The sequence below is a fragment of the Panthera onca genome, chromosome B1 (genome assembly GCF_046562875.1).
Source record: "Panthera onca isolate mPanOnc1 chromosome B1, mPanOnc1 haplotype 2, whole genome shotgun sequence".
NCBI classification, from domain to species: domain Eukaryota; kingdom Metazoa; phylum Chordata; class Mammalia; order Carnivora; family Felidae; genus Panthera; species Panthera onca.
This window is the reverse complement of record NC_138342.1, coordinates 7,438,036-7,447,952: the sequence shown is the minus strand read 5'-3', so window position 1 is coordinate 7,447,952 and position 9,917 is coordinate 7,438,036. Positions and strand designations below refer to the sequence as shown.

The window sequence follows — 9,917 nt, the reverse complement described above, 5'->3', positions numbered from 1 at the left end:
ACCCAGGCCCGTGGGACGCAGGAGCTGGGGCTCCTGGCTTATGGAGCATCTCCTCCGTGTGAGATGCCAGGACGCCCTTCGCCTCTGACCCTGTAGCGAGTGGGGCCAGACAGCGGGCAGGCACCACTGACTTCTCTGGGCGTCGGCTTCCCCCTCTAAGTGACTCATCCGAGGCGGCACAGAAAGCGGGGAAGGAGTCGGAGCTGCAAATCAAGTCTGTCTGGCTCCAAATCCAGGGCTCCGTCTGTTTATCCCACCTCCGCAGGAAACTGAGGCAGGCAGTGAGCTGGGCAGGTGAGGCAGGAGGGGGGCAGAGAGCTGCCTGATCCAGGGTCGCGGGACAAAGGGGACGAATTCTCAGACTGCGGGTTACAACCAGGGATGAGTGTGGCAGACAGAAGCTCCATTGCCAGACCAGTAAATGCTCTGTGGCAGCGGAATGAATGGGAAGGCAGGTGCATCTGCTTCCCACCAGACTGGGTGGCTTAAAACAACCAAAAAAGTATTCTCTCGCACTTTGTGGGGCTAGAAGTCCAAAATCAAGGTGTGGGCAGACCCCTGCTCACTTTGAAGCCGGGAGGGAGGATCCGCCCTTGCCACCACCACCCGGTCTGGGCAGCGACCCCAGGGGCTCCCTGGCTTGTGGCCGCATCACTCTGCTGTCTGCCTCCGCCCCCACTCACTTTCCGCTCTGGGTCTGTGCCTTCTCTTCTTCCTCAGATCTCCCTCACCTTTCTCTTATAAGGACATTTGTCCTTGGGTTTAGGGCTCCACCCCCTCTGGTTAATCCAGGATGCTTTCATCTCAAAATCCTTAACTACTTCTACAAAGACCCTTTTCCCTCATAAGGTCACATTCACAAGTGCCCAGGATTTGGACCTGGAAATGTTTTAGGGCTGCCGTTCAACCCACTACAGCAGAACTTTATTTTTTAGGCCCACACCCCTCCTCGCGGGTAATGTGGGCTTACTTTGACAATCTCAACAGACATGTGCTCTGAGTTTCCACCTGGCTGTGCGGTCGAGAGCCCCTAGCCTGCAGCCCTGCTTCTGTTTGTCCCTGTGATTCCAGCCTGTGCCAAGGGTCTCCTCCATAAAGAAGACAGGTGTTGCCCCTTCAGGAGGACTTCGGGTTGCTTTCGTCTCTAGCCAGACAGTTGGCCTCTTGGCAATTACATTTCATCAAGCTTCCAAAGGGTGGCTTTAAGAGTTCAGCATTAGAGTCGTGTCAGATATAGAGCTCCCAGAGGACAGAACCGAATCACTGTAACTCCATAAATGTTAGTTTTCTCCTCTCAGGGTGCTGAATCAGAATCTGTATTTCTGCAAGACCCCCGGTTGATTTCTAGCCACGTTAAAGTTTGAGATGCACCCGATTAGAACAACGGCCCCAGAGCCATCTCCCTCCTGGCACGCTCGAGAGGCAGCTATAATATTCGCCAACACAGGACTTGGAGAAGGCGGTCACATATGGGACACTGTGTGAGAATAGTTTGGAAATTTATGGCCCTCCCTCTCCACACACACACACACACACACACACACACACACAGGTTTTGTCCTGCGATGCCTTGGGGGAGCACTCCTTCCTCCGTGAAAATCACAAACCCACTTAATTCATGGCAGTAGATTTTACACCTGACTGAAGAATAGGATCATCAAGGAGGCTCAAGATGAGAAGCAAGTTCAGGGTCTTCCCCCAGACCAAAGAAATCAGAATCCCCAGACACGGACTTTACTTATAATGCTCATCTCAGTCCAATCTGCAGCTAAGGTTGTGAGATGCTGGTCTAAGAGGCCTTACAACTCTGGAACCTGGAATCCCTTGCTATTTTATAACCCGGAATTCTAAATGGCCTTTGTAGCTACGGCTAATTCCTTACATTACCTGTAGGTTGGGCAGGTCATTTTAGTCTTATGCAGCACATGACAGCAAAGTGCCACCAATGTTTTTTTCTTTTTTTCATTCATCCAGATGTCATAACAAACATCGTTATTATTGGTCTTTTGTTTAATTCAAATGCAACTGACTACCATAAACGTTCTGCAGAATTGCACAAATTAAAGACCAAACGTGTACATATATATCAGAGACTTGAACTTGAAAAACCAAAGACTGCTCTAAGTACATTAGCGAGGATAAACAACTCTCCACAGTGGTTGTGAGAGAAGAAAAACAGGAAAGAAAGAACAAAGATGTTCCAAGACAGTAAGGACGGATGTCCCGGTTCTAAACTGCTTCTGAAATTAGCAGGCTACCTCACATTTATTCTCCCTGCAACAAAGCTTTCAGCTTCTCTAACAATCAATCCAACTGCTTAAATCCCTACTCCTTGGAGCACGTCGGCACTGTTAGGGGAGAGTAGACAGACCCGTTTACTCCACTGGGGCTGAATAAAAGGGTCTTGGGGTTTGTTTCCAGGATCTCTTCATCATTCTAGACAGAACTGATAAGAACTTGGTCTGCAGTTCTGAGCGTTTTGAAAGAGGCGGAGGTCACTAGGCTGATGGCTTCTAGCCCCTTCCAGTAAGCAAGCGCCCTGTGCTGGCCAGGCTGCTTCCGGCACTCAAGAGGGAGACGCCCTCACACATCCCAGACTGGGGACTAATGGGGAGGGGAAGTGTCCCTGCAGTGTCCCCACAGGCTGAAAAGTTGCTACGGCAAGCTGGCTTTGTCTGTCGTTAAAATTACTCATAGTCCTCTTGGAAATTTTAGAAAAGGTACAAAATTACAAAGAAGAAAACAAAAGTCACCATTTTTTCCTGGCGTCCAAAAATACCACTCTCTTGCTGCGGGTTTCTGACGTCATTTTTCTGTATCTTTGTGTAATATTTTAAAATGTCAGGAAACCTACTTTCAGAGCATCTACTGTTTTCATTCATTCCATAATACTGTTTTGTGTTCTGAGCCCACATTAGGGTCTTCTTCAAAATCACGGTGTTTGGGGGCTAGGGCTTAAATCAGGTTCATAATCCTTTATCCACAATTCCAAAGCCAAAGGCTTCAAACTACTGAAAACTGTTTGTAACCAATTTGGCAGCAAAACTTGACCTGCAGTGAAGTGATGTATGTTCTTCATTTTTCCCACTTACTGTGAATATATCTATATGTTTCATGATAGGAATAGGAGTATCTTTAATGACTGGCCATTGCTCCAAAACGTTGAGGGGAAATTACTAACATTTACTACATGTATAATATTACTTTCCTAAATTCCAAAATATTCTGAATCCCTAGCCCTAAGGAATTTGGATAAGGAATGGTGGCTGTGTATTTTATCCGGTGGTTTATTTTATCTTGACCTTGGTGTTGGACATTTCGGTTGTTACCCATAAAGTTTTATGAGGCAGTTTTATTGCCAAGATTAAACTTTATACTCTAGGAGTATTAGAGAAGGCTGTGTCACTATGGCCCCTAGCATGCAATGCTGTGTGTCCTGTCACATGTAAAACAAACTGTGACAGTCTATTATTAAACAGGGACACGGGTTCAATCAAATTATCTGACAATAACCTATTATCTCTTTTCTTGCTTCAGGAAACTTGTCTTTCATATTCATTTATTTCGGCAAGAGTTTTGGTGGTAAACAAAACAAAACAATAAAGTAGTTTGAGAGCTAGAAAGAGTCTTAGGGATATGGAATTCAGTTCTACCCGCGGCTGTAACCCCAGACTTGAGAGTCTTCTAGAATACTCTAGGATAAGGGCTCACTACCTTCTGAGACAGTGAGCTTCAAGATTGGAAGAAAGATCCTCTGTATACTGACACCAACAAAGCCCACTTGAAGGCATGTTATTCGTTGACCCTGTACATTCTGGTAAGCAAGTAACAACGCTCCCCTGTGATACTTTTGCCACCTAAGTTCGGCGTCTGGTTGTGAGAAAGGATAAAGAGAATAAAAGTTCTGCAGACCAGGAGTGCCTGTGGCCAGCACATAGCCAGTCATTTGCATGAGGATCTGTGCCATGCTGTGCCTACCTACCACGAAACCGCATGCCCCCATCCCCACATAAGACCACCACCCTGGGTAACAGGTTTTCCCAATTCAGCGGCAGCTAGAGCCGAGCTTCTTGGATTCCAACATCCATGATCTTTGTGCCGAGTGGAACTGCTTCGCGATGATTAAGAATGTCATCATTATGTATTTCTCATCAGGGACACACCCCCAAACTGGATGACTGTTTTGCTTACGAGAGGCATATTGTCTCTTCGAGACCTCACATGATAAAAGCCAGTCTATCACTGGGTGGGGATACACATCAACTCCACTTCAAAGAGCCAGCTCTGTGTCTGGTACGCAAGAGGTGCCCGATAAATGCCACCTCCCTCTGTACGTATGTCTGATAAAACTCCCTGTGTATGCCAGGTCATTATTTTCTTCCATGGTATATGCGAACAATGCCTGCCTTTGACCTCGGGGGACGACGTCGTTTTGATTTGCAGGAATTAATAAGTGTAAATCCCACTGAATCTTGGGGAAAGGAGAAGCAGCAATTTTAGCATCCTGAGATCACAGTCTTGTACCCCGCAGAGCAGTCAGCGTGGCTGGCTTCCTAGTTACCCAGGAGTAATTACGAATCCACTCTCGGGCCAACCAGGCCCATCCGCTGGTGCTCTCGGAGTCACGTAGCTGGCATTCAGCATCGTGGTTGGCTGGTAATTAAAAAGCTGCACGCTGTGAGAGAACACAGCTGAGCCACAGGGTGAGCATTGGCCACAGGTTGTAGACATGGCCAATGGATTCCGTGCAGGAACAGCAGGTGCGGTTGGCCCCAAGACTCATGGAGATGGCTGGGGATGGGGCGATGCGGGATTTCGAGACAGCCTTCCTTCCCTCTTAGTGGCAAAATTGCCAGCTGGTGAAGGAACTCCCTGACTTAACTCACCTGCCATCACACGGGAGGCTTCCAGCTGAACAAACTGAAGTCTCCTGCTGACTCGCCACAAGTTTGGACCTTTCATGCCTGTGGCCTTTAAAAACATCACAAAGAATAGAGAAGGCTGTGACTTATTTTCATATCGGGCCTACCGTTATCACACAAGTCATGTATCGTCATTGTAGAAAAGTTTAAGATACAAAAACGTACAAAGAAAAAAGTACCATAATGGAACCACTGAAAAAGTGGTCAAGATTATTAGGTATTTTTTAGGCTTTCGGGGTTGTTTTTCTTTTTTTAATGTTTATTTTGAGGGAGAAAGAGAGCACACACTCACATGAGCAGAGGAGAGGCAGAGAGAGAGGGAGAGAGAGAGAGAGAGAGAGAGAGAGAGAGAGAGAGAGTCCCAAGAAGGCTCCATGCTGTCTGCCCAGGGCCCAGTGTGGAGCTCGATCTCATGAACTGTGAGATCATGACCTGAGCCAATACTAAGAGTTGGACACTTAACCAACTGAGTCACTCAGACGTCCCTAAGACTTTCTTATAAAACTACGCATCCTATTTTGATTTTAATGTTAATGTATCATAACAATTGTCCAGCATTACTAAATTTATTTCCATAGCTATACAATCTTCCATCATTTAGGCAGGTCATATTTTATATTCCCCCACTGGTAGAAAACAATACATCTCATGAACTAATTTGACAAGGTCTATTAATACCTCCACATCCTAAGACACCGTGTTTCACTACTTAGCGATAAGCAGAACCAGTGACCGTGGGGAGTCTCACGAGTCCGGCCAGTGTTTGGAGAACCTGACCCATAATGACAATTTATAATAGTCACGTAGTGTTTGATTATGTAAATGTGCAGACCAGTTGAAAGCAAGGTCCAGGATTTCTGGTTGGGGATTCCACGAAGGCCAAACCACCAGTCACCAGCTTATGTCCTAGTTTCCATATACCCAACGTTCCCCCACCAATAAGATACAGGAAGAGAGCAAAGTTGACTTCGTGCAAACCTTTGGTCATGTCCAAATGCACCTGATACCAAAAAGCTGAAGAGCGTTTCAAAAGTTGTGGGTGGATATGATTTGGGGCCAAAATCAGGAAGTCCTAGAAAAAGGTACCCATTAGAAAGAGCAAAAGGAATTTCCCAGAGGCCAGGCTACCTGGAATTTCAGAATTCCTGGTGAAGAGAGGCCAGGTCACAAACAAGAGCTCAGGAGTTCTATCACAGACCAAACATCAAGTAGAAGAGTAGGAGGACCTACCGAATGGTTCTCTGTTCTCGCTCTCCATTCTTCTCTATTGCTTCTTTGGGGAGCACGGGAGATATTTTTTAAGATGCCTATTTTAAGAGCTTAAAAATGAATCTGTTGGGTTAGTCAGAGAAAAGAAGTATTAATGTCAACTATTTATTCATCTTTCACAGTGAGGAAGCCAAATATTTCCGTGATGAAGAGAATGGATTCTGGGGGCACCTGGGTCACGCAGTAGGTTAAGCGCCCAACTGTTGATCTCAGCTCAGGTCACGATCTCACGATTCACGGGTTCGAGCCCCGCATCGGGCTCTGTGCTGATGGTGTGGCGCCTGCTTGGGATTCTGTCTCTCCTTCTCGCTGCTGCCCCTCTCCCTACTTGTTCTCTCTCTCTCTCTCTCTCTGTCTCTCTCTCTCTCTCTCTCTCTCAAAACAAATAAACTTAAAAAGGTTGTAAAAGCCAGGGCAGGGGGGGAATCTGGAGTGATCTCATGGGAATATCAGCTCTACCATTTACTGGCTGTGACATTTAAAGCAATTAATTAGCCTCTCTGAGCCTCATTTTCTTTATCTATTAAATGGAAACAGTAGCTATCTCAAAGCATCGTTGAGAAGGTTAAGTGACTTCATATGTGCAGGATGTTTAGTGCTATGTCTGACGCAGAAGGCGTATTCCATAGATGTTGTAGCAGATTGTACTCCATGATCGTGGCCACCTGCTCTAGTGCAGTGTGACCTGGGTGCTTCCCATTCAGAAGTGGATCTTTTTCTTCGCCTTCGTCAACTTGTGTGGGCCTGTGACCGCACAGACCAGTGGAATATGACAGCAGGGACACTGTGCCAAGTCTGGGTAGAGGCTTTCACAGCCAGGCAGCTCCACTTCCTGCCTTTGGGAGCTGGTGTCCGCCAGTCACATGCTATGGACGCCATGCTGTGAGAAGTAGAAGCCATGTGGAGAAGCCATGGAGAAGCATAAGCCAGGCAGGGGAAGCCCTCATGGAGAGACAGGGAGGCCAAGGGGAACCAGGCACCAGACGTGAGAGTCAGGAAACCATCACGGGCGTTCAGCCTGGTCCAGCTTTGAGACAACCATCTGAATGCAACAGCATGACAGAACCTCAGAGGAACTCACCCAGCTGAGAACCAGGAGAGATAAAAAGAAATCCTGGTTTCTAAGCCCCTGCTTTGGAGTGATGAGTTATGCAACAGCAGATGACTAGAAGAGATACTGCCTACTATTTTTATGATCACCACAATTATTACTTCATGCAAGACCCTTTGCTGTTGAACATCCAGAATATAATTTAGAGATTCTTATGATTTGATATCCCACCTTAAAGAACATCCATTCTAGACGAGAATGACACTAAATAACTAATAGTAGGCAAGCAGAATGCTAATCAGGGGTTCTTTGCTCCAAGCGTGTGCAAAGTGCTAAGGGTTACTCTGGGAGCAAATCTTGGAGAAGGGGCACACTGGGGGTAGAGAAGACAAGCTCACAGAGGAGCAATCAGTGGAGCTGAGCTTGGGAGACGATGGGATGTAACTGAGAATGGGGAGGGAGCGGGGATAGACTTCAAGTAACTACCACAGCTGGAAAAACTACAAGGATTTAATGTAAGAGGTAACGTTAACCTGATAATTTGAATTTTGTTCCTTAAAAACTGATTCTAAGTCATTGGGCAGAGAATTTCTTGACGGAGGGTGGAATCCTGTTTCCTACACCTCTTTATTGGAGGGAGAAAGAAGGAGCCACAGTCTACCATCAGAAGGAGGATAAAGGCCCGGGTTTGAGTTGCAACATTTAAAAACCCCGTATTGAAGGGATGGATCTTGCTGTTCCGCCATGTTGCTTTTTGGACAGGCTGTGATCAGAGGCATTCACGCCGTTCTTCCTTGTCATTGTTGTTTGTCTGAACAGAAATTCTTTAAATAATGAAAATTCTACATCCAGATCCACTTCTGTGGATTTTTCTAAGGATTCATCCAAGATGCAAGAAATGTTATGAGGAAAAAATACGAGAACTTCCTCTGCCATCTTCGGCAAGGTCTTATTTTTTCCTTTAGTTTTTTTCAATCACTTTAAATATTGATTAGAAACAAAACAATAGTCATAAACTATGCATAAGGTATAAGGAACAAGAAAACAATTCATATATGGGTGCTTATTCCGTTTTTAAAAATGACCACTGCTTTTGAAGTTTTCATCCGCTTCTCCGTGATCACAAACCCTCACTCCCCACAGGGAGCAACTGTCCTGAATTCTGGGTTCATCCTTCACTTGCTTTTATTTTTCATTTTGCCACATGGGTTTGTATCATTAAAAATAATTTGTTTGCTTTTGCTTGTTTTTGAACTTTAGGCCCCCCACAAATCATACCACATGTATATTTTGTGCCCAGACTACCTGGGTTTTGACACCTGGTTCCACCAGTCATGAGTTGTGAGATCTTGAGCAAGTTAGTAAATATCACTGTGCCTGTTTTCTCAACTGCAAAATGGAAATAATATTGGGGCCTACTTCTCATGAAGAGAAACTCATTTGTGTACGACCTTGAAAATAGTGCCTGGAACACACAGTGTGGGCTCCATAAGCGCTAGCCATTATTCCACAATCTGTTTTACGACTGGCCCAGTTTACATTCCGAAGATAATCCATGCTACTGTGGATAGCCATAAATCCTTTGATTTCATGGCTATATAATATTTCCTTATGTGCATAAAATACTATTTAATTATCCACTGTCTACTCAGTAGACATCGGGCTGTTTTCCAGATTTTGCTCACGCCAGTGCTGCTAAGAACATTCTAGTTCATTGGAGCATATCTTCTAGTCTGGGGGCACATATTCAAGAGTTATCTGTACATAGGGCTACATTCTCAGGATGAAAATCGCTGAGGCACAGAGTAGGTATACCTCCAACTTTACTAGACAATGTCACAGTTTCCAAAGTCACCAGGCCATTTTGTATTCCCACAAATGTGTGTACGTGACACATTCGCTTTACAGCCTCATCAACCCTCCATACTGACAGCTTTCATTTTTACCCAACCGGTGGCTAATTTTAACTTACCTTTGTTGATGACAGATGCAGTTAAGCTCTTTTAAAATATTTATTGGCAATTGCTTTTTCTCGAATGCACAGAGTGCTTGCTTCAATCTTTTGCCCACCTTTCTGTCAGGCATTTTGTCTTTTCCGCGTTGATTTGTATGAGTTATTTATTTATTCGGAACATTTTTCCCGGTTTGATATTTGAGTTTTCGTTCTCCTTGGATGTTTTCTTTTGGTGCAGTTGAGCAGAACAAACTTTTCTTTATGATTTCTTGAGTTTGTGTATTGTTTAAAGAAACTTTCTTTCATTAAGTTAGTCTCCTATATTAAATTCCAAACATCATAAAATTCACCTTTCTTTTTTGGGCTTTTCATCAGCCTGGAGTTGGTTCATTTGTACATAATATGAAGTAAGGGGGATGAGTTGTTTGTTTGTTTGTTTGTTTGTTTGTCTTTCACACAGCTGCACAATCTTCTCAGTATCATATATTAGAAAGTCTATCCCTTCTACACTGGTCCACAATGCCAGCTCTGTCATAATTACCTGTGATACGTGGGCTTTCTCTTCTTGGGCCATGATTAAAATATCTGCCCCATGTCAATTGCACACATTGTAATTAACATAACTTTATAGTAATTCATGGTATCTGGAAATTTATGTTCCCCACATGAACGTTGTCAATGAATTGGCTCTTAAATGTTTACTTTTTAACCTAAACATTAG

At 44.7% G+C, this 9,917-nt stretch overlaps 1 protein-coding gene across 1 annotated transcript in view; it reads left to right on the top strand.

Moving 5' to 3' along the window:
* The window catches only part of CLNK (cytokine dependent hematopoietic cell linker), a 162,698-nt gene that overhangs the window by 15,124 nt on the left and 137,657 nt on the right, over nucleotides 1-9,917 (top strand). The window lies entirely within an intron of this gene.